At 36.4% G+C, this 26,851-nt stretch overlaps 1 protein-coding gene across 2 annotated transcripts in view; it reads right to left on the bottom strand.

Moving 5' to 3' along the window:
• Positions 1 to 26,851, bottom strand: part of LOC122811581 (uncharacterized WD repeat-containing protein alr2800-like) — a 1,490,464-nt gene that overhangs the window by 1,046,112 nt on the left and 417,501 nt on the right. The window contains exon 1 of one of the 2 annotated variants that reach the window (XM_044083512.1): positions 24,098 to 24,474. The exons of the other annotated variant lie outside the window; for it this stretch is intronic. The gene's annotated coding sequence lies outside the window, so the exon portion shown is untranslated. Of the gene's footprint in view, positions 1 to 24,097; positions 24,475 to 26,851 lie in introns of those variants that run through there. 2 annotated transcript variants of the gene reach the window in all.

Consider the following 26,851-nt stretch of genomic DNA (forward strand, 5'->3'; position numbering starts at 1 on the left):
TTTTTAAACACTTTTATTGAATTCTCTCTTAAGGCACAGGCAAACATACATAAAAGAAAACAAACCATGTTGCTAACACCAACTCAACATAGTTTTTACCCTGGACACGGCAGAGATATAGCTCTCTAATTCTGCCTACTGAATCTCCCCACCCTCTAATCCATATTGTGATGTCAGTGCTATTACAGCACTTCAGTATATGGCATCCCTGGTGTCTAGTGGACCCAATCCCTGTACTGCCACTGGTGCCATAATAGCACTTCCTTGTAAGAGTAGTCTCTGGTGGTCTAGTGCATCCCCCACTATAACACAAACTTTTAGCTGTATTCAATACCATGGCGTGGTGAGAACAGCTGTGCTGATCTACATGGCTGAGCAATGTCTTGAATCAGTGTGTAGTTGCCTTACGGGAAGTAGTTCCATGGGACTAAGCGCATGGTTAGTTAGCATATGCCTCTCCCTGGAATAGGTTCATAGGTTTTTTTCTAAGCTACACTACCACAACGGCCTTTTTAAGCCTAGCCATGCATCCCAAACTTCTGACAAGTTCTGGTACCTTTGATAAGTGTAAGCAGGGGCTTGGAAGGTGAAACATTACAAACAGAGCCCTGGGAGATGAACCATTTACAGGATGACTGTGCCCATTAGAGACAGGTGCCAAACCAGGGATGAATTTCCAATTGTCCAAGTTACACCTGAACTGCGTTAAGGAGAAACTCTGCTTCACATGGATGGGAGCCTGTTCCAGAGATGGGGTAATCTCTGGGATATATACCTGTCTCTCCAGCAGGTCCTATTTATATATTATAGGCAAAGTTTAAGTCTTTAGAACAGGTAAATCTGGTGTTGTTTGGTTTTGCGGTTATGCAGGAGGTCGATCAGAGTAGGCTCTGACAAAGCCTTGTATGCCAGACATAGATCACCCCTGAACAGCCTATAGGAGACCGAATACAGGGATAGGGCCTTGAAGTGATCTGCATAGGACAAGTAACTTGTGTCCTGTATTAACAGTCAGCATGGCTGCAAGACCAGTTCTACGTACTGCTGCACATCTTCATGGTACAGGACCACCCAGCTCTGTATTAGGGCAGTCGCTGAATCTGGGCTTTTACCATTCCGTCATAATAAAAAAAATCGAGCTGCAGAATTCTACAGCATGAACTTCAGATGTTCCACAGCTTTAGCTACTAATTCCTTTCTAAGTTACTGTACAAGTATTAACAGCAATGTGCCTTTTCCTGGTGAAATACGTATGATATGTTTTATTTATGATACAATACAACCAAATGTAGACATAATAATACAATCAAATAAAAACATATTTGGTAAATGGGCTGTATTCCGCTCTCTTGAGCAAAAAAAAAAAAAATCACATCACACATACTGGATTCCGATGGCCAGATTCAAACAACCTGCTTGATGTAGGATGCTATACCATAGTGCACAGTGCTTGCCACACTGACTATTATAAAAAAAATGTATGAAGCATTGCAAGTATAGAACTGACAACTGTCATTCTCTGCACAATTCCTCAAACAGTTCCAAACAGTTTAAAAGTACACACAAACTAGCTGTCCGCTATAATTTTGTTTTCATATAAATGTAGTAAAACCCTTTATAATGCATTAGGGAATTACTCTATATATTCCAATCAAACACATGCATGTTTATGTTGATATATAGACACACACACATATATATCTATATCTATATATAGGTGTACTGTATTTGAACGAAAGTACATTTAAACAAATCTGACTTACCTGAGCCGATTTCTGATACACACACACACATATATATATATATATATATATATATATATATATATATATATATATATATATATATATATATATATATATATATATATATATATATATATATATATATATATATATATATATATATATATATTTTATGCACACATACATACACACAGACACACACATATATATGGATTCACTTTAGAAGCTCGAAATACTGAAATATCGAATCATACCGGAGATTTTGAATTACTGCTTCTACTGTACACAAACACACACCTTCTGCCCCCCCCCCCCACTTATATATTCTAACTCCGAGGTCACACTTCATACAAAAACACACAAAACACCACCACACAAGCTACATTCTCCTCGCACACACACATCACAGTAAAAAAACAAACACACTAACACACACCACAGCCCCTAACCAAAACCCTTTAACACATAAGCACTTACCTGAATCCATAACTACAGCGAAACACTAGAAGCGCTAATTCAAAATCTCTGGTATGCAAGATTTTGAATTTCGCGCTTCTGAGTTTTTGTTCCTTCCAGGATTCAACTTTATGGGCGCGAAATACTGAAATTCGATATTTCAGTGTATATATATATATATATATATATATATATATATATACACACACACACTGAAATTCGATATTTCAGTGTATATATATATATATATATATATATATATATATATATATATATATATATATATATATATATATACACACACACACACACATATATATATATATATATATATATATATATATATATATACACATATGTATAAAATTTATGTGAATCATACATACACATTAGTCCAAATATAATACATATGCATCTATGTCACAACAATGTGTGCATATTAAAAAAAGTGCATATATTTGTACACAAACGCATATATATATATATATATATATATATATATATATATATATATATATATAAAATATTATATGTGTATACTACACACACACACACAAAACACCCACACACACACAAAACACCCACGCACACACAAAACACCCACACACTTAAAAGGTAACATATAGCTGGATTAATTTCCGAATATTGACACGGAGTACACTGGGTACTGAATGTGCTGCCCTTCAGATGAGAAGTTAAACCAAGGCCCCATCTGCCTGAGTTGGTTGGAATCAGGTAGATGTAAAAGATCCTATGGCATTCATCAAAAAGAATAGGGGTTCTTTATTTACATATCTATACAATCACATTTACATATAAAATCTTGCCTCTCAATGCTTCTGTGAATTAATGAGAACAAATAAATAGATCATATCTATACAAATTAATACAATATATACATGACACCCACTCCTTTTTCCATAACAAAAGTCTGATTCTTTACAAAACTTCCTGTACATTTAAACCTTATTAAGCAATTACTTACTCACACTTACATTCCAAATCCTACTTGGATAGCGCAGTGTGCAGCAGTAGCATTGTCACCTCATAGCAAGAGCCTCTCCAGTTTGATTCTTGGCTGGGGTGCCTTCTGTGCAGAGTCTGCATGTCCTCCATGCGTTATGTGGGTTTCCTCCCATGTTATAAAGACATGTGTCTGGAGCGTTTCTCCCTGAGCCTCTGCTGAAAACTGGCTTTGTTCCAAGTCGGACTTTCCCAGTAAACAAATATTAAATAAATGAAATAAATAAAAAATATAAACATATTTCTGTTAATATTTTGCTTATATAGCTTCATATTCTTTCCACTCCAACCATACAATATCGGATCCATATTAAATTTCTTCTCTTCGATTAATACTTCCCATAACTTTTTAATCCTATTAAATTCTTAAAAAAATGACTCACTGTTTCTACTTGGTTCCAAAATTTACATACTGTCTCTAAAAACGAGTTATTATTTCATCTCTCAGTTTAACTATAAATAAACTTCTGGTAATCGCCATTAAAAAATATTGACGTACTACTATAATTTTAAAGTCATTTCCCCTTCAAGTCCCTCCCACAGATTAACTACATACCTTGACCTAACAGATTTGTATCACATTCTTCCATTATCCACATTTTTCCAAATTTAGTTTCTATGATACTATCTTTTCTTGATAATTTTTAATTTCCACATCTCTCCCTTTTTTCTCTTATATTTTCTAGCTCTTTTCCCAAAAAAGTCATGATACGTAATCTTACATAATTTTCTTAAAGTATTCGTTAGCCAACTTTACTTTACCTAAAATCCAAAATAAATGCAAAGAAGCACCAAAAAACAATAAAATATATTAAATGCAATCCTCTTTCATCCCAGCTCAAATAAAAACACCCCCTTTGAACATGTTCAGTCTAGATCTTCATATATTCCTGAAACAAAATATAGAAAATCTCCTTTTCTTTCTCTATTGGAATCATATAAGTGTTAGCTAAATATGCCAATTGTACTATCAACATGGAGTTAAGCAAATAAACCATTTTCCTAAAAAATTCTAAATGATCTTCAGTACATCCCTGTTTATTTTAACTTTTCTATTAAATCATCCCGCTCTTTCAAACTTCAACTTTATCAAATTCACTCCTAACAATTTAATTTCATATCTAGAAAATACCTTCTTCTATATCACTATCTCCTAAACCTTTACTTTTTCCCTTAATGTTAAAGCAACCTGCTTCAATAATTCAGATAACCAATGAATACTTCCTTCATCCATAACTTATTTTTTGTGATCATCACAATATTATGGAATCCTAATACTTCCCTGCATCTTATATTCAGCTGTCTTCATGTAATACTCAATTTCTCCTCTTACGCATTCATCACTAAGCAAACAAAATCGGACTCCCTTGCTTCTCTCTGCATTTTAATTTTATCTACTTATGAATCCACCCATTAAATAAATAAAAAAATTATTGTCATAAGCACATTTAATAGTTTCTAAAATGTCTCCTTAAGTAACATATTGCTCAATTATCCTCCATAACTAAATATGACCATTGTCAAAAGCAGTATCAACATATCCCACCATCATTTTAACCTCCCCTTCCCTGTACAATAAAGCATCTACTACTTTCACCATAAATAACAAATCTTTCCTATTCCACCCTTTCATCCCATATCATCTAGAACTCTACAAAAATGTATCTGCACGATTTTCATAAAAAAATCATATCATCTGAATTACTTAGTATAACTGATCTCTATCACTTCTTTCCTGTTTTTTTTTCCAAATAAATTTAATTTTACACAAAAAAAACAAACATTCTCCAACCATTCAAATACTTTACAAAAGCTTACTTTTGCCATCCCTGCATACTTTTACAATAAAAAAAAAATCATATCCGATGCCATCCAAGACTGGATGCCAGGGAAAAAAATACAGAGCATCTGGACAAAAATCAGCTAAAAAAGTAAGGAAGAAAGTTCTGTAGCTGTTCAGCAAAAAGCAATGCAATTCCAGACATGGCTTACATTAACCTACTTAAAGATACAAGACAACTTCACACAGGCTTGGTTAAAAAACAAAAATGGAGTATATCAACACATGCAAAAAAAGGAAGGAGCTTTAAACAAATATTCAGATGAGGTGATAAATCTGCAAAAATCAGAGGTTGAAATGAATAAAAAGTTGGCTGAATATAAGACTACTCTCAAAAAAAAAAAAAAAAACAGAATTAGAGGGCAAAACATATAGGGAAACCGGAGATCTTCAGCTATACCAGGAAGCTGGAGGGAACAGACTGCATTACTTTTAGGAAAACACAAATAAGCAACTAGACTGGTATTCCACAGCAGGAGTTGTTGTTTGAAAGGGCACATCATATGCATGCTCCAAACCTGGCCATGAGAAAGCAACCTAGACCTTTAATAGTAAAGATGCAATCCTACCAGCAGAAGGAGTTGATTCTGACAAAACTGTGGCACAAGGACAAAATACGAAAACTGAAAGCAGAGCATTTGTGGAGAATGATTACTCATTGTACACAAGGCAGAAGAGTACATTAATTCTACAACTCCGGGAATGTTGAGATGTACAGGTGTGAGATTCACTGATTACTCATTGTACACAAGGCAGAAGAGTAAATTAATTCTACAATTCAGGGAATGTTGAGATGTGCAGGTGTAAGATTCATATTGCTGTACCCAGTTGTCTTCAAGGTATTCTTTCCTGGAGGGATAAGATAATTTTTGATGAAGTACATGCTAAGGAGGAAACACAAACGTTTGTCTGGCAAAACTTTGTCCTACAAAAAGTGAGGTGTGAAACAGAAAAAAAAATGTTTCTTGTTCTTCTGGTAATAAAGACCACAGAGATACTATATCTGTGAAACCTTTTCCTCTGTTTCAATGGAAAATGTTGAACAGAAGAATTGAGAGTACACTGGAAATGAAGCAAAGACTAGGTTTGGGAGATGGAGATGAACAGTAACAAAACCATTAATGTGAGATTACAGTGTAATAATGTGGGACTTGTGAGGGACTCAAAGTATATCCTCTACTTCAGGTCATTACTGTCTGGAAAACTGCTTTGGGGAGTGTCTCTCTCTCTCTCTCTCTCTCACTAGACAGTATTTGCATTTCATAGGAACGTGTGCACTTGAAGGTATTGATATGCACCCAATGACTACTTCAGATCATGTGCCAATAACTAAAATAAAAACACAGGGTACTAAAATAAAAATGAGACACTAGCTCTTTCCCACCTATCTGATGAAAAGGGAGAAATTTAAGGAATGAATAGTGGAGATTATTCAGGAACTATTCGAGAGGACAGAAACTACTTCTGAAAATATAACGAGTGGGATAAAATTAAGGTGGAGTTTAAAAATAGAGTAGAAATAAAAGAAAGGGAGCTATGGTTAAGAAGTAACAAGAATTATTTAGAGGGATTGACAAATGTTAAAGTATTGGAGTATCGGGGGAATCTCACAGAACAAGAACAGGATCAACTGCAGATTCCTAAGCAGAAAATAAGGGATTACCTCGAGAATATACAAGAGTTTAGAAAGATTCCAGTTAAGCAATTTTTTTAATAACTGTAGAGCACAAAAAAAATTAGCACAACAACACAGGCAAAAGAAAGCAGGTGACAAGGGATCCTGTAGAGGTATTATAAATATTTGGGAAATTCTATCAAAGTCTGTATAAAGCAGAGAAATATGGAAATCAAGAAATGATACAAATGGAAATGTTTATGGAAGAATTAAATATGCCAAGGGTACAGGTAGATGAGGCTCAATTACTAAAGATTAGGCTAGGAGGAGAGGAGATAAAAATTGTGATGTCTAACCAATCTTCAGAAAAGTCCTCATGAATAGATGGAATTCCTGTGGAAGTTTGGAAGCTAGGAGAGAAAAAAAAGGATAAAGATCTGGAAGATTTTAAAAGCATTTTAAGAGAAGTACCAACATCCTAGAAGAAAGCAGTGGTAGCTATAATTCCATCAGCTCCAGCTTCATACAGGCCCATTCCAATACTACACCATGATTATAAAGTGTTCATGTCTATAATGGCTAAAAGAATGGCAAATGTAATGCCAACATTTATAGATATGGATCAATGTGGTTTTGTGGAGGGCCGGCTAACATTTGACATTAACAGAACACTGATGATCCAGAACAAAGCAGAATGTAAGAAAATACAGTTGGTGGTGGTGGGTTTTGATGCAGATGAAAGCATTTGACAGAGAAGGGCATGAAAGCATTTGACAGAGCAGGGCAATGAAAGCATTTGACAGAGAAGGGCAATGGAAGCATTTGCATTTCCTGAAAAAAAATACAAGGTTGATTAGAAGGATATAGGAGGGATCGGATATAGGAGGGATCGAAAGTGAAAATTAAAGTGGGTGGGATCCTCTCTGATAATTTCTACTTGAGCAGAGGAACTAGGCAGGGGTGTCCTCTTTCCCCTTTTGTTATCTGCATTATACTTAGAACCATTGGCAAAGAAAATAAGGGACACAAATTCAAGGATATAACTGGTATGGTAGTCAAGAAAAGCTGTCTCTGTTTGCAGACAATATTATTTTATACTCGACAAAACCAGAGAGAGGCATTACAGTGTCATGGAACATTTTGAGACAGTTTCAAATCTTTTCCGGATACAAAATTAATGAAGCTAAAACAATGGCAATAGAGGTAACTTATGTACCCACATATGAATTGGTTCAGCAATATCCATATTTATGGGGACATGATAAAATTAATTATTTAGGAGTATGGATTAAAAATGATTCTGGCGCGACAGATAAGGATATGTGGAAAGAGATTAAACAAAAGATAATACAAAAACTGAGGAAATGGAAGCTTTGCTATATGGATAGTACGATACAAGCAGTTAAAATGTTTTTAATCCCATTAGTCTTATACACAGATCAGGCATACATTTTAGCAACCACAGATGTTGTGGATAGCAATTAATAAAGAGCTGAAGAACTTTATCTGGGAGGGGAAGACAGCAAGAGTCAAGTGGGATAAACTGATTCTTCCAGTAGAACATGGCAAATTGGGATTACCAGATTTGAAGGGGTATTTCAGAGCTACACAGCTAAGGCTCCTATACATAGCACAAGCAGAAAACTATAACAAGTCAAAGTGGAATGGGATGATGATGAATCGGGAGGGAGCTCAAGAAACAGAGAGACTGAGAATTTGGATGCAGGCCTTTAGGGAGAATATAGATAAAATATGCTATATGATTATTGTTAAAGTAGCAGAAAGTATCCTAAGAACTAAGCCAACATGGGAATGGAGAAAGGAAATTCTCCCTACAGGGATGACTGCATTCAGAGATATAGACAACAGGAGGCTGGAATTTATTGGAGAAAACTGGCAAAGGAACCAAGGTATTGGGAGTAAATAACTAGAGCGGGAAAGATGATAGAATGGGAAGACGCCAATAATTTATTTGAACTGCAGGTTAGAGATTGCCTTCCCTATCAAGGACTGATATCAGAATATAGGCAAAGAGAAAGAAATAGGGGGGGTCCTAAAAGAAAGACCGGCACTAGTAGAGTTTTTAGAATCTAGAACGGAAGTTGCAATTAAAATAAGAATAATTAGTACAGCATATAAAATATTCCATGATAACTATAAGAATCAATCAGAGGAAGTTAGAAAGGATTGGGAAGAGAGATTAGATAATTATATGTATGTCTCCCAAATACGCAACAAAATCTAGAAGATTTAGGATTTTTTTATGGAAATGTATACATAGATATTTTTATACCCAAAGTAATTTTTTCTCGGGTAGACAGCAAATGTTAGAGGTGTGATGGGCATAAAGAGGTAATTGGGAACATTTTCTGGGAGCACGGGAAGTTGGCAGTCTTCAAGGATTCCCTGCGGAACGCATTGTTGGACATGCTGGGTGGGCAGATTAGTGTGACGAGGGAGATGATTTTTCTGAGCTATGATACAGAATCGGAATTGCCCAGACATGGTAAGACCTTGTTGTGTCTAATTATGGTGGCTGCCAAAAAAGCAATTACTAGGAAATGGAAATTAAAATCTAAACCAACTATACTAAAAGTAGTAAATATAGTAATAGAGATAAAACAACTGGAATGGAGATCTTTAGATAAGGGTAAGAGCAAACTACATAGGAAAAAATGGGAATTGTGGGAACAATACATACAGGGGAGGCATGAGGTTTAAAAGAAAGTTGGACTTAAATGAGCTATGTAATCTTTGACTGAAAATGACTGGATAGAGTATAAGTGATGTATAATGTTTTTAACTGGGAGTGTGTCAGTATGGTTTGTGATGTAAAATGCTTGTAATTAAGACTGTGCTGGTGTGGTTTGTTTTCACTTATATAAATGTATATGGTTGCCTATGTCGTAAGTGATGGTTTAATAAAGATATTTCTTGTTTAAAAAAGGGCAGGAACTGAACAATTTATGTAACGTTGCTTTGGTTATATGATAATATAGCAATATATGTGAAGTAGAATGTTTGTACACGTGAACTTGTTAATACAGTTTGATTAGTTTTATATAAATGTAAATTTGCGCATGTCTCATGTTTAAAGAAAAAAAAAATCTATCCTTATTGCAACATTATCTTAAAATCCAGCAGATACCACTTTTCCATCAATTTCTTTCACCTGTCTTGACATATATAAAATAATGATCAATTTCTCTTCTTAATTGTCCTCTTTTATATGTCCAGTTACTCCCATCTCATATCCGTAAACCTCCATATTTCATTACCTCCTCAAATGTTCTATTACGTATTCTTTTTTCTTTTCTAAAATCATAATTACAATCCCCCATTATAATATTCATACTAACAATGACATACTTGTTTCAAACAACTCTTCCGCTCTTAAATTTTCATACTAGTATGCATTCCTATTAATCTGTACACCTGTCTATCCCAACACACAACTACATTCAACCCTCTCCCAGCTTTTATCACAGTCAAATCCAAAACTTTTACCTTGTCATGAAATTAAAAAATATATAATCCTGGACATACTTGTCTTAAATTCCACCCAACTGTTCCACCACAAATCTTTTCCACTTAAACTCTTATCAGAATCATTATTAAACCGGATATCCTGAAAAAGAAAAAATATATATATTACATCCACCTTTAACTTCACACACCATTCCAAAATACTTGTCCTCCTGATTCTATTCACTAAACTATCTACATTCAAAGAAACTAACTTTAAATTATTCCTTCCCTTTTTTTCCAAAATGCAAACAGTCAATCTTAATTTTCCTTTCCCTTAAAATTTACTCTGTCATATAGAAACCTTTTTTTCTATAAACATCTACAGGTTATCTTCATCAGTTTGTTCGCCAGCTAATAACACATTTATTTTCTATCCCTACATTCTCTTAATTGTACTTTATTTTTCTTGTTCTACTCTCATCTGATGAAAGAACTTCACTCCTCTTCTTCATCATCTCTACTTTCTTCATTATGAAATACATTCTTCACAATCAAGCCACAAATTACAATAATTTTTACACATTTTATACTTGGCTTCACACTTATTCATGGTATGACCTTTTTCCCCTTTTCCTCACATTCACTAATTAAATATGGCAAGTACCCACAAAAGAAATGGGTCTTTGGCTGACCTACATGCTTCAAAGTTCTCAAATTATTAACATAAATCAGACTAGGTACATAGACAACAGAATCATTTTGAACCGCCAAAATCCCTTCTACTTCCCACCCCTTCCATTAATTTCTGTCATCTTTTTTATACACTGCTCACTTTTTCAAATAAATTAAGCACACACAATTTTATATCCTATATATATATATATATATATATATATATATATATATATATATATCCATCTCATTAGACCTAAATTGCAAAAGTCTTTTTAATACAGATTTTTGATCTGAAAAAAATAAATGAATTCCAAGGAAAAATATTTTTTCAACACACAGTATAAATCTAACCAACATGATATCCATTTCAAATGTAAGATCACAAAATGTTTATTTTCCCAAATGTATAAAAGATCTTACGTCACCAGCTGAAAAACCCAATGGCAACACAGTTTTGTTCCACACACATTATCTGTCAATTATTTAATCATTTTTTGATTTAATCCTAACTGTATGCCTTTCCTTTTTCAAATAGTTGGTCGCATTCCTTGACCTCCTACCCTTTTAACTAACTCAGTCACAAATTCAGCTCTTTTAGTACACAGTACCTCAGGTTTCTGTCATTTTCTCCACTGCAAAAACTTTTTCCATAATGTTAGCCCATGATACTACTGAATTTTTACAAGGATCTTCCTATTCCATCATTCAGACAAACGTCATATCATCCAACCTTCAATCACATACTTCAGTAACCAGAACTTCTTGATTGCTCAGTTCATTGCCAGAAGAGCTAAATGCTGCCCATTTGTACATCCTACAACAATAACTAAGTTGGCAACACTCTCAATGATAACAGAATGAGCTATACCATCAACTGCCATCTCAACCTTCTCCACGATTCATGCAGCAGGGCTACCCACCCCATCGAGCACCACTCCTCCCATTCTTAGTGCAGAGGCAGCTGGGAGTACCCTGTGTGAATCACTACCTCTTCTGTGAAGAGAGTAGGGAAACTTCCTCTAGTTAGTATGAGTACCACCTCTGACCCATAGGTCTCAACCTCTTTTGAGGCCAATGTGGAACACAGACCCTATCAATGTTTGACAAACAGTCAAAATGTGGAACACCCTTTTTTGAATTGCGTGAAAACGCACCATTTCCATGGGGCCTGGTTGAAGTAGGCTTTCTGCTAGAAGTATTAAGTTAGCAAATACTGTCTTCTTCTACTTCTTTCGGCTTTTCCTGGTTAGGGGTCACCACAGCGGATCACCTGTCTGCTCATGATTGGCAGTGGAGTTTTACGGTGTCGAGTTGCCAGCCCGGTGCCCAACCTTCCACAGAAGGCACACACACTCATGCACTCATGCCTATGGCCAATTTAGAGTGTCCAATCCACCTACAGCATGTCTTTGGGATGTGGGAGGAACACCACGCAACCACAGGGAGGACATGCAGACTCCACACAGAAGGCACCCCAGCCAAGAATCGAACCAGAGAACTTCTTGCTGTGAGGCGACAATGCTAACCGCTGCACCACCGTGGCCGCGCAAGTTAGCAAATACTGTACATTTGTAAAATTCAATAAGACACACTTTGATAAATAAAATAAAAAGTCAGCAGAAACCATTGATAAAATGCAACATACTCAGACGAAAATCACAACCATAACAGTATTCAAGAGCAAGTATTAAAGAAATACTCTTTAGGCACCTGCTTTTCCAACCCCTCCATGTCTTCTCCCAAATAAATCTGTTAACTCATCGAAAGGACAAATCAGGGCAGAATCGGAGACAAAGAATTAATCAGGAAAATGTTTAAAATACTGCTACCATTAACAGAATAAGAGAATGTGAATATACACTTTCTAAAATAAAAGTCATCTACAATTATTTATTAAATGTAATGCACCACCTTTTTTCAGTGACCAGTCTACCGCGCAACAAATCAAAAACAAATCCAGAAATAAATCAGGGGACACTTAAAATATTATTACTATTATCTTGAGACATTGACAAAACAGAGAATGTGAATTAATATACATTTTCTGAAATAAGTTTATAATGCTAATCCTTGCCATTTGTTAAGTATAATTCACCATATTTTCTCCAAAAGTCACCACTTTTAGGAGGGATTAAAAGGGGCAGAGCCAACACTGGAGTTAAAAATCAGGCACTGGTCAATACAAAAGTAAAACAAGCAAAGTTAAGTTAAAAAAAAAAAAAACAAATAAACAAACTATGTTGTTTGAATCTTATGCATAGTTCTTACCTCAATAAAACGTTGCATTGGAAAACCTGGTATGGTTCTTTGTCTCTGGCAAGAAGATAAAAGGAACTTAAGATTATCTACATTAGTAAGTTATAAACAGTAATGAATAGTCAAGGAAATATTTGCAGGAGAAAATTTTCTATTCTGTTATATATAGGATTTCACTTCATACTCTCGAAATGCTGAAATCTCAAATTTTAGCATTTCGAGACCATGAAGATGAAACTTCAGAATGTCAAAAGTGCATAAGAGCGAATTTGAATATCTCAAATCCACGCTTACGCATTTCCGGTATGTTACGTAAAGTGTCTGTTTGGGATGGTGTTCGGAATGTCGGGTAAGGGAGTATGTGAGCGTTTTTCTGACTGGTACATGTGGGTTAGGTTAGGGAGGTGTACGTTGAGATGCGAGTGTTGGATGTGTTGGGGTGTGTGTGTGTGTACACGCGAGGGACTGTAGAATGTCTGTGTGTGATTGTTTTCTTTTTTTCTGTTTGTGCAAGCTCGAAGCTGGTATATATAAGTAGGGGGTGTGGGGGTATTGTAGGTGTGCCTGTGTGGTGTTTTGGTGTGTTTATTTGTTTTGTGGTGTGGGTGTTATGGTTTGTGTGTGGTGTGTGCTGTATGTTCGGTGTTCTGGTTTCGGCTTTGTAAGTGTCGGTGTTGTGATGGTTTCGGCTTCATGATCTCGAAATGCTGAAATTTGAAATTACAGGAAAATATTCTACAGTAATAAATGTACAAGCACCAAATTACAGCAACTGCTCTTATAAACTTAGCAAGTTGCTTAAATAACAGGATTTGTGTTAGCATGCATTTTCTGAAGGATATGAAGTCTGAAACTTAAATATATGTCATTATTTGAAGACTTTAATCCTCAGTGATTTGCCAGAAAACAAACATACAGCAAAAATCCAGAACTCTAGTCCTGTGCGAGACAATGTTTAATTACTCCTACACTCTACACATTCAGCCACTTACCTCTGCCGAATAAGGAAAACAAACCATCTGCAGCTCCGCAAGTTCAGTAGTCAACAATCCCTAAATGCAGTCAGGAAGAACGAATAAATAATCCAAGGCAAAGGTATAGCTCCCAGGCAGCAACAGCACTACCACAACCATCCCATCTCAAGTAAAGCAAATTCAGCCCTTTTGTAAGCTCTTTCCATCAGGTTGTTAGTGGTCTAGTATACAGTCACTCTACCAGATGAATTGCACTGCCCATAGCAACTCCCGTTCAATCGGTGCCTCCATGTCCAGTCTCTGTATCCCATTCTCTTATCCGTGATCAGAGCAAAAAAAATGAATGTTCAAATAAATCCTCCTCAGCTTAGTAATCACCAACCAGGATGACTAAGACTTCCTTGGTCATAAATCTATGTGTGATATCTTTCTGTGCTGCGCCCTACAATACCTTTTTTGAAGGTATTGCACTGGCGCAAAAACTAGTAGTGGCATGTGACTGGCCATATTTTATGCCTCCCTACTGGCCCCATCTGCCACAGGAACAGATGCTTGATTGGCTTGTATACCACTACGCCAATTGTTTTTAACTGCAGTATACAAACCAGTCAAAAAGCACAAAGCGGAGCCATGACTGTTCAATACAGAACAGTGGGTAAATCAGTCACAAATGCAGAGTTCCACACAATCCGGAGCACTCAGTTAACAAAGTGAAAGTAAATAAATAATCAATCATGGGCATGGCTAGCTGTGTGTGTATATTATCTACATATGTACATACATGCATGCATAAAATAAATTTGGCACTTTTCTCCAAACCTCCCAAACTAAGCTTCACTGCACAGACATGTTTTCGCAGTCCCTAGTCCTACACTGTGGGAATTTCTCCCTTCTTTTCTTAAAGATCACTCCTCTTAACCTTATTTTCCAGTCAGAAATAAAAGCACATTACAAGACTCTAGGAAAATGCAACTGCTATCAGTCTAGTCATATAACTTACTTTCTTCCTACCCTTCGTCCTCTACATACATTGCTCAGACTCCACTTTTCTTTGCGATTCTTTCAGTGTACCAACTCAGGATATCCACTCTGTATATAATGCATGTATACATTACATTTTGAAATGTCACTCTGTATATAATGTATTGTACCTATTGCCTTTATACCCTCAAGCCAACTCTGATATTTACAGGAGAGAGTCGATTATCCGAATGTCGATTATCAGAAACGTTAATTATCAGAACCAGCCTTCCAAAGTTTTTGGGTAGTAAAAATCAAAGTCTGAATATGTAAACATTATATGCATTTGCTTGAACATGTTATTTCAGCTTGTAGACAGCTCTTGTGCAAAAAATATTCTTTATTGTCCACTGGAATCGCTGAATGGTTGAAAAGGATATTCAGTACTTGTGTATTATCGCAACCACATTCGAAATGTGATCTCTTCAGTACACAATTACAGAATGTCGTGTTCCCCTTTCAGTGATGTGTTTTTAAAATGTTAGTACCCTTCTAAGTTTCGACAAATGAGTCACCTTTGACATTTACTGGTATAAAATTAAAAACAGTTCAGTGAAAGGGGAAGCCAACAGTCTGCAATCGCGTACTGAAGCTGTCATTGCAGGTTAGCGACTTCTGTCATGTGAAACATTTACAGTACAAAAACATTTCCATTTTCACAGGTGACAGCTAGTTACACAGGAATTGATCATATTTTGACAGGACTAAAAGAATTCGACATATGTTGACTATGCAGCAGTTCGTGTTGTTCTTAGTGGTCATGAAAAATACATAAAATCAGGTCTCAGTCTCAACTGTGTGGTGCATTTATGCCTGTACTGTGCCTGGTTTGCATGACTCCAGGAGATGTGAATATACTCAGTGTTGTCAGATGCAAGATGCCTACAGTGACTTTAACTTGAAATGTAATTGTATGAGAAATATTTCATACAATGGTGTATGCTTCACATGCTTACGTCTACAGGAAAATGCTGTCTATTTCAGAGACAGCAGTCAGGACACAGTTCATCATTACAGACAATGTACACTTGATGTGACCCACCCAAAAAAATAATTTCTTGCTGCTTTCAGCATCCTTTTACATTATTGTATCGCCACATAAACATTTACTTAAGAAAATAATTTAAGGAGTGAAGCGGTTTCACATTTTGCCGGAATTACTTGCACACATTTGGAATGTGGTTGCGATAATAGGCAAGTACTGGATATTCCTGAGTGCAGAAAAAACAAGAATTTAGAAGTTTTTTTATCTGGTTCAATTATATGTCTGATTATTGGAACAATCTGATTATCCGAACTACCCTAGGTCCCAATTAGTTTGGATAATCAACTCTCTACTGTACATCTATATTTGTTTGTGTCTTTCGGCTTTTTCCCGGTTAGGGGTCGCCACAGCAGAACTCCGGTCCGCTAATGATTGGTAGTTGATTTTTACGTGCCGCGTTACCAGCCCTGATGCACAACCTTCAACGAAGGTACGCCCATTCACGCATGTCTCCACGCAGAAGACGCTCTAGCTGAGAATCGAACCGGACAGCGTCTTATTGTGAGGCGATAATGCTACCGCAGCACCACCACCACAGATCTCTACTGTACATCTATATATATATATATATATATATATATATATATATATATATATATATATATATATATATATATATATAATGCATTTCATAATTCACTCTGAATATGGCACATTCACATTGTGTTCACCCCATGCCGAGACTGAAACAGGTTTAATGGGATCAGCTTTCTGCCCCAGTTAATCAGTTCAAGGGAAAATAAACAAAAAAAAGTGAACACACACACGCATTTGTATGGTTGGAGTTACTAATATTGAATATTGCATGCATTATAGTGTAGTTGGCTTTGTCAAAGGTATATACGGGAGATTACTCTGTTGTGGGAAGTGGGAATTTGCCTTTTCCCCACTGTTGTACAATCTGACATTTGCATATATATAAGTTGCAGGTGGTGTGGGGGATGCATTTTTTTTTTTATTTAATTTTGATCTTTTGAGGTGAATGTTTTCAGTTTTGACATTTTTGTTTTTTCTCCAACGATGTTTGCTGACATATATAAAGTTGTTTATATGACTTCAAGTTTTCTGGAACTTGAGATTCATATAGTCGAGACCATAGGATCAAATTTCCGAAAACTCAGAAAAAAAAAAAACAGCCCCCAGCAAATTATATATGCCATCTCCAAGATCGCAGCACTACAGTAGGGAAAAGGGTAAATTCCCCTTTAAAGCAGTTCTGTGTAGATTAGATTAGGGTACAGTGGGAATTGTGGAATTTACCCTTTTCCCACTGTAATGGGGTCTCAGAGTTGGCATATGTAATCTGCAGGTGATCTGGGGGATGTGGATTTGTTTTTTCTTTTATTTCAAGTTTTTGGAACCTCCTTTATATGATCTTGATCATATGAATTTCATGTTTCCGAACATTTGAAGTAATATAAATCCATATACACATTATATATATATATATATATATATATATATATATATATATATATATATACATATATATATATATATATATATATATATATATATATATATATATATATACATATATATATATATATATATATATATATATATATATATATATATATATATATACACACACACAATATAGTGGTCAGTCTTTACATATACAGTGGTCAGTCTTCGCTGTTGCATTAAAAAAAGAATGCAGTGAAGGGTGAAATTTAACACCCACGATAATGGTATTTATAGTGACTACGGAAAATTTTGGCCATGGCAATGAGGACATTTCCTTACTCTTTTACCTAGATGGCATCCTTTGATTGCTGTTATTGAGAAGAGAGGAAAAGTCAAGCTAGAGGACTAACATTAATAACAATATGGCAAGTAATGCTGTTGGAAAAAAATGATAATGCTGACAAAACTGTGTAAACTGTGATGTTGACAGAAGGTAGATGGCATGACTCTTCCATTGTGAGGCTTACAGAATAAAGAAAACTAGATGATGAATCAACAATGTCATGCGTTGATGTGGTGGAACACTGTGCTGTGCAGTCACAAGGTGTGGAGATTATGAGTGCAGAAACAGAAACCATCTTACCTGAAAAATGTTAGCTTGATCTTCTTTGCATTTGGAGGAGTAAATACCAGTTGTTGATCAAATGAGAAGACAAAGAATCATTAGAAAAAAGGAAGTCACAAAGAAAAATTATGTTTCAGTGCGTCATGAAAGCATTGCAATTTAGAAGCAAACAGGGATGTCAATCAACAGGTTATTTTTATTTGGGACAAAGATTGGGTCGCCAATCATAACTCTCTTATTATGTGTTCAAACCATAGATACCAAGAAACTTACCACTTGCTCAAAGCTTGATCTATCCATGTCCAAAACACACAAGGGTTACGATCACAGACCTGATCATAATTCTTTGTAGTACATCGAACTCTATCTGCTCCGTATACTGCACTTACAGAATGAAAAAGAAAAACTGCACAAATGCAAAGTTTTACCATCTTTAGATCTGTCATGACAAGAAGACAGTAGTATGCTGGTCAACTTCTTTGCTTAAGAAATCTGGACAAATACAGAAATAATGAGCATAAAGGAGCAAAATCAGTGACAGATATAAAACAGCAGGTTTTGCATCATCATACATTTTCTGAACTGTAAGATGTATAAAATTCTGAGTGGTATTTACTGACAGTAATCCTCTGTGATTTACCAGAAAAATCAAAGATGTTACGAGGGACTGGATATAAAATGAGACAAAATCAAGGACAATTTAGGGTTATTGTATAGTGTAAACCCCTACACACACACACACACACACACACACACACACAAAATTAAGTTTGCCTAGGATTTGAGCATTCTACTGTTGACTGACAGGCACTGAGGACATGGCATCATTAAATGACATGGCAATAATTCAATATATATTAGCTTTGTACACTATTTCCCCAAAACGGATGGTTTGCGTGGAGTGATTCAGTGTTTCTTACTTGGATTACCTTACGGCTGCAACCCAGTTTACAAAAGTGTTTTATGTTATATTTTAATTTATTAAAAGTTTGTATCAGGCATTGTGGGTGTGATTTAGTGCCGCTGCTAACACCCCTGTAGGCGCGATTAGCTGTGATGCAGGAGGGATTTGCTACTGCACATCTCGTAGGGGTTCCAGTTTAGATGTACAGCAGGAGGAAACAAAATGCCTCTCTGGCAGAAGGTAAAATGGCTTTTAAAAGCCGCTAGACACTCCATTCTGTCACAATTTTGTTTACAAGAAGCAACTATGCTAACTTCTTTCACACAAGCAAAATGGAGTCTGCCAAGTACCAGCTACAGCCTCTTAGATTCCCTGCATGTCTAGTCTCCAAAGATTTTATTATTAACCTTCAGGCAGCTGACAATGTTAACAGGAACACAGCAACTTCCATTTCACTAGTGCTACCTGGACATTCAGCTAGAACTGAAAGAAGTCTGATGTGATATGTTTTATTCTTCCCACCCAGACATAGTACCACTTATACTGGCTTTGCTCTTCTGCCTCCTTTGGCTTCATCTCCATTAGTCCTCCTATAAAGTAGCATCCCAGTACTTTTATTTCTTTTTCTATCTACTCTTCCATTAACTTCTTACTTTCTATACATATTAGCCATCCCTCTCTCTGAAAGATTTAGCTCTCACTTTCCCCCAATTTACTCCTCGGAATGTTACTTTCAACACATTTTATTTCATATCACCTTCATATTTTCTGTTTTATTACTTCTACAAGTTACATTATCTCTTCTGTTACACCATACTTACAATGCATTTGGCAATCTAAATTGGTATCATTTCCTCTCATACTCACTTCTATAACTGTCTGTCCTCCTCTCTCCCCTTTTCCACCAGTCTTCCAGAGCTAGTCCTGTAAGTTTTACTTTCAACTTTCATACCTCATAGCTCCTGCTTGTCATATTACCTATCACCCACATTCTCCCTCTCTCATTTAATGAACAAGTGGCAACTAATTAATCTCACTAAGCTTTCTGCATTTCACATACATTCAATAAAGATTTATGTAGCAGAAACAACAAAGCAACACTACAGCTCACACAGGCAAGAATGTGAAAAAACAAGTAAAATAGGAAATATATTACCAGACACACACAAATCTTATAAATAACACAACATTTTGAATGCAATTATGGATTACTACCTTAATCTACTTCACACTTTCTTATTTTACTGATTACACATCAACATTGCTACAATTCAGCCCCAGAGCAAGTGGTCAATCTGCACTGACAAACACATGTTCATATATATTGTAATTTAAGCCTGTAAGTAGCATACTTACAGAATCTAAACAAACTCCCTAACATTTGAAAAACTCAATGGACCAAGTTCCATTGAAAATCAATGACTACTACTGATCGAGATTACAATTTATTAGAAAAATATTAGATTGCTTAGTACTGAAATTAGTTAGTACATCATCTGTGTAACAGATTCAGTGGTATATTTGATACTTAAAACTACAACATAATGAAGAACAAGCTTTGTTAATGATCTACGTTAAATGTCTCATTGCTAATATAAATAAATAGGGTGAAAGATAACATTTTTGTCTTCTTCCACATTTATATGTTTTGTTTGGAAAATAAACAACAAAAGAGATTTTAAAAATGCAAAGCTGGTGCTCTGATTGGTGGGTTATGATACTGTGCTCAAGTTTAAATGCTAATGCCGTTTATAACCACCATAAAACTATTTTTTACTCATGTTTGGTACAATTAACTATTTCCAACATCTCAGTATAATTCCCCGTATTTTTCAGGAATATATACCATACTACTATGACCACAGATATTTCTAGTGGTAGTAAGAGCAACTGGGCTAATAAAAACAATATTTTTTAGCACAGGGTTGCCCCTTTTTCAAATGCCCAAAATGAGACATTTTTATGGAAATGTGATCTTCTGTACCTTCAACCAGTTCAACAGCCTAGACGTCTTTTTTTTGGTCAGTATAAATGCTATTTTTTGTAGAAGTTGAGTCATTTATGCCATTTCTAATAACTGGTGTTTCATATGGAAGATAATTGTTCTATACAATTACTAAAGGAAGCTTGGGGAACATTTTTCGGTTTTGTTGATGTCTTTTAAACCCCCGACAATTTCGCGCAGGAATGGGAGTGGTCTGCATGATTGACAAAACAGAGGCCGATGATGGAATATGCTAATGACGCATTATTGACACTCCATGCAGATTAGCTGGTCACATCATGCATACAGCGCTTCGTGAACAGTTTACAAACAGCTGCTGTATTCCACACAAGTTACATTAATGTAAGTAATTCTTGGGTTTCAATTCAAAAGAAGTTTTTTTTTACAGAAACACATATTAAGACCATGAGAGCACATTTCCATTGTGTTGCCTTCTAAGTAAGCTTGCCAAGCACTAAAACTTAGGTACACCATAAACTATTTGACCATAGTTCCACTAAGGAAAGTAATTCACATTCTATTTTTATTTTTTGTATTTCTTTTTTTACATAAACAGATCTTAACAGCATGCGAACACATCCCAGCAAGCAGACAAGCACTAAAACTTTGTGGCTACAAGGTTTCCCTTGCACCTCACAAGTCTACCTTCCTGTAGAAATGTCGAGCAAAGAAATGCCGAAGAAAAAGTGGACTGCTCACTGGAACATTTTTTGCCAAAAGTAGACTGCCTCTACAGTCACTTGTCAAGCTTCTGTACTGCTGGCTAAGAAAGTTCCCAGTTTGAACGGCTGCTGGTGCTACCCCTCATGACCATTCCAGCACTCCCCATGGCCCCTTCTAATTGCATACACCAACTCTGGGATTGCACTACAGTGGGGAAAGGGAAAGGGAAAATTCTATTATCGCCACTGTTCCACAATCTCAAAGACAAAAAAGCCAGGATGCTTTGATCAGCTGATTTTCAATAACTTCAGTCTTGGTTTAGTCCCTTACTATATTGCATTATGCTTTTTCTTTGTTCAGCAAACTGAATTATTGCTCAAAAGACAGTAACCCCTATATACACGTAGTTGGTAGTGGTACATACATGACTGTAACGGCAGCAAGGTTTTCTTCCGGCTTATTAACCCCCATAAAAGTTTCGCGCAGGATTGAGCGTTTCTAGTTGGAATTTGGACTATGAAAATACCTATTTGTAACGGCTGCACTCCGTTACTTTCATTTATGTTGCTTTGTGAATTTTTTTAAATACTTTTGTTGTATTCTCGCACACTGCCTCATAACAGTTTCACTAGGGTGCTCTTTGAAGGTACGGATTTGCTGTATATTATATACATTTTAGATATCTACTACGTATTTATATCCAGTTCCGCTGAATGTCCAGCTTCTCTATATAATGAATATTTATTCAGACCACGACCGTAATGTATAATTATTCGTGAGCATTCATTGATGTCTAAGTGATCCTGGGTGTTAGGCGGGGCTTGCTACTGCACATCTGGGGAGTTAAAAGACATCAACAAAACCCATTTTTCATCCTCAAATCTCAGGACATTTGCTAGGTTTCATGTTTTTTTTCCACAGGACACAACTGCCCAAATAAAGACTGTCTTGGCTAAAGAGGGACAGGTGTGATAACCCTGTCTTAGACTTTGCATGCTTAAATATAAATATATATATCTATATATATCTATATCTATATATATATATATATATATATATATATATATATATATATATATATACATTTATATATATATATATATATATATATATATATATACATATATATATATAAATATTTGTATAAATTATTATATTATATAAATATTATAAATATATATATTGGCAGTGCAGGTAACCCGCATATAAACTACAGAAGACAACAGTTCGGGCTACGCTGTGGGGGCTGCAGCTGCTTCTTGCCAAACACCAAAGACAAAAGCAAAACTGATTAGATGTGAATAGGGTCTATTCCCATCACAATATTAAAAAATAAATAAACTAACCGGAGAAATTAAACATAAAATATATAATCCCCTTCCAGACAGGGATTAAAAATAATAATGTTGGAAAACGGCTTTCTAGAAAAAAATGATCAGTTGTAAAGTGATTAAACAATGATTGGTTATATTCCTGACCTGAATGCCTTTATGCCAAATAACTTTTAAGTACACTACACCAACGCTAATGGAAATTGCCATAAATGTAGTTTTACATGAACAGGAATAATTTGGAAATACTACAGCTGTGTTATGAGTGAGGGCATGTTGCTGATTTCATACTCACAGTCTCTTATATTAAACATTTTTGAATAAAATAACAATAATGAGAACATGGCACAGGCTGAAAGTCGGAAATGTGCTAAAAATATAACCCTAGTTCACTTACAGCGGCAACACATCAACATGTTTTTCATCAACATGCATTTATTGAAAAACAAGAAGAATTAAACACTAATGACTTACATTTGGTAACGGCCAGAAATCCCAGTGACTTACAAAACAATTCAAAATTTTACAAGGGATGTAAAATACAAGGCAAAATCAGGAACGTTCTGCACAAGTATGGGACTAATGCACCCAGCGGGGAGATGTGCTTTGCACCTCGTCATTTTGCTGTGAAAAGAAAGCACAAACCGGAGCATACCTCTTAGCACAAGAAATCTCGATACAATCAAAAATAACGGGAAACAAATGCCCGGAAACAGGGACAGATTTAAATAGTGATCTTATACAATGACATGATTTGTGTTGGGGTGCATTTTCTGAAGGATATGAAGTCTGAAACTCAGAGAGTTATCATTATTTAGTGATTTCAAACCTCAGAGATATGCTAGAAATCCACACATTTTATGAGGAACATAACCAAAACTGAAGCAAAAATCTGGACTGCGAAAATCTGACCAGTTGAGAGGTATAAACCGGATTCTTACATTTCAATCACAAATCTGCACACTTACTTTTACGGAAGTTGCTGAGCGGAACAATATATTGCATTACTATGCATTTACTGTATTAAATAAATCGGCATTACCCTTCTAAAGTGAAGTCTCGTTTCCTTGTTTAGTAACGTTCCCTAGGTTTTCAGAAGAGATTACTTGAAGGAAACGCTGTCCTGTAAAACGCACAGACATAGTGTAATTTATTGTCAAAACGGAAATCTCCGTTTGAAAAGACTACTATGGAAACTCAAGAGCACGCGCTGCAAACATCAACTCTAATGGCCTTGTGTTTTTATCTGTGAATCCCATTGGTTACACTGCAGTCAGCCATACAGTCCCCGCCTAAAACAAATGTCTACTGTGAAATCCTGGAGTATGATTTGCACTCTTCTCAGTTTTCTGTTAACCTGAAATTTTCACGTAGAAATAGTAAACTATAAAAATGTATCCCGTTATTGGCTGAGCGGCAGTTATTGAGCTGTTACTAGTAGTAGTACTATCCGAGAGAAGAGAGGCAGATTTGACGTATTGTACAGGTTGTGGGAAATTATGGCTCCTAAAGGAGAAATCCAGCATTTAGTAGGGCGCATTCGTTCGAAAAGAAATTTGGGGGGGGGGGGGCTTAGGCACCCTTTCAAATGGCCAATGGGACATTTTCGGGACACACATCAGATTTTACAGTCCGACACATACCCACGGTCAGTACAAAGGATAGAACTTAACTTTTTTTCCTAAATGAAAGCTTATTCTTGTAGCAGTTTAGTTGCTTATTATGTTTCTTGTAACATTTAGGTATTTTAGATACAGAAATAACTATTTTATGCAACTATTACATAAAATATGGGACATAATTATGTCCTACAATCTCAGGACATTTGCTCTTTTTAATATTTTTTGTCAGGACACAACTGCCCAAAGAGGGACTGTCCCTCTCAAAGTGGGACAGGTGGTAACCCTAGGAGGCGATTTCCCTTAGAATACTGGCTGCCCTTTGACTAATGGATGCTGCCTCTGGTGTGTATATTTTAATGAAAAAGTGTTTGCTATTCCGCAGCGTACACTGCCCACGGTAAGAAGTATGTCAACCGATTTGCTTGGAAGACAGGGAGTAAAGTCAGCATGCACCTTCCTTTTTAGGAGGCCAACAGATTTCCCTTAGAATACTGGCTGCCATTTGATTGATAGATGCTGCCTCTGGTGTGTATTTTTTTTTTTTTAATGAAAAAGTGTTTGCTATTCCACAGCGTACATTGTCTACGGTAAGAAGTGTGTCAACCGATTTGCTTGGAAAACAGTGAGTAAAGTCAGCATGCACCTTCCTTTTTAGGAGGCCAACAACAGATTTCCCTTAGAATATTGGCTGCCTTTTGACTGATGGATGCTGCCTCTGGTGTGTATTTTTTTTAATGAAAAAATGTTTGCTATTCCACAGCGTACATTGTCCACGGTAAAGAAGTTCCCTTAGAATACTGGCTGCCATTTGACTGATGGATGCTGCTTCTGGTGTGTATTTTTTTTAATGAAAAAGTGTTTGTTATTCCACAGCGTACATTGTCCACATGGTGCTGCGGTAGTGTTGTCGCCTCACAGCAAGACGTCCCGTTCGATTCTCAGCTAGAGCGTCTTCTGTGGAGACATGCGTGAATGGGCGTACCTTCGTTGAAGGTTGTGCGTTAGAGCCGGCAACTCAGCACATAAAAATCAACTGTCAATCATTAGCGTACCGGAGTTCTGCTGTGGCGACCCCTAACCGGGAAAAGCCGAAAGACACAACAACATTGTCCACGGTAAGAAGTGTGTCAACCGATTTGCTTGGAAGACAGGGAGTAAAGTCATCATGCACCTTTCTTTTTAGGAGGCCAACAGATTTCCCTTAGAATACTGGCTACCCTTTGACTGATGGATGCTGCTTCTGGTGTGTATTTTTTTAATGAAAAAGTGTTTGCTATTCCACAGCGTACACTGTCCACGGTAAGAAGTGTGTCAACCGATTTGCTTGGAAGACAGGGAGCAAAGTCAGCATGCACCTTCCTTTTTAGGAGGCCAACAGATTTCCCTTAGATGCTGCCTCTGGTGTGTATTTTTTAATGAAAAAGTGTTTGCTATTCCACAGCGTACATTGTCCACGGTAAGAAGTGTGTCAACCGATTTGCTTGGAAGACAGGGAGTAAAGTCAGCATGCACCTTCCTTTTTAGGAGGCCAACAGATTTCCCTTATATGCTGCCTCTGGTGTGTATTTTTAATGAGAAAGTGTTTGCTATTCCACAGCGTACATTGTCCACGGTAAGAAGTGTGTCAACCGATTTGCTTGGAAGACAGTGAGTAAAGTCAGCATGCACCTTCCTTTTTAGGAGTCCAACAACAGATTTCCCTTAGAATATTGGCTGCCTTTTGACTGATGGATGCTGCCTCTGGTGTGTATTTTTTTTTTAATGAAAAAAATGTTTGCTATTCCACAGCGTGCATTGTCCATTGTAAAGAATTTCCCTTAGAATACTGGCTGCCCTTTGACTGATGGATGCTGCTTCTGGTGTGTATTTCTTTTAATGAAAAAGTGTTTGTTATTCCACAGCATACATTGTCCACATGGTGCTGCAGTAGCGTTGTCGCCTCACAGCAAGACGTTGTCCCGTTCGATTCTCAGCTAGAGCATCTTCTGTGGAGACATGCGTGAATGGGCGTACCTTCGTTGAAGGTTGTGTGTTAGAGCGGGCAACTCAGCACGTAAAAATCAACTGCCAATCATTAGCGTACCGGAGTTCCGCTGTGGCGACCCCTAACCGGGAAAAGCCGAAAGACACAACAACAACAACATTGTCCACGGTAAGAAGTGTGTCAACCGATT

The sequence above is a fragment of the Protopterus annectens genome, chromosome 9.part0 (assembly GCF_019279795.1).
Source record: "Protopterus annectens isolate FY-2018-M chromosome 9.part0, PAN1.0, whole genome shotgun sequence".
Classification (NCBI taxonomy): domain Eukaryota; kingdom Metazoa; phylum Chordata; order Ceratodontiformes; family Protopteridae; genus Protopterus; species Protopterus annectens.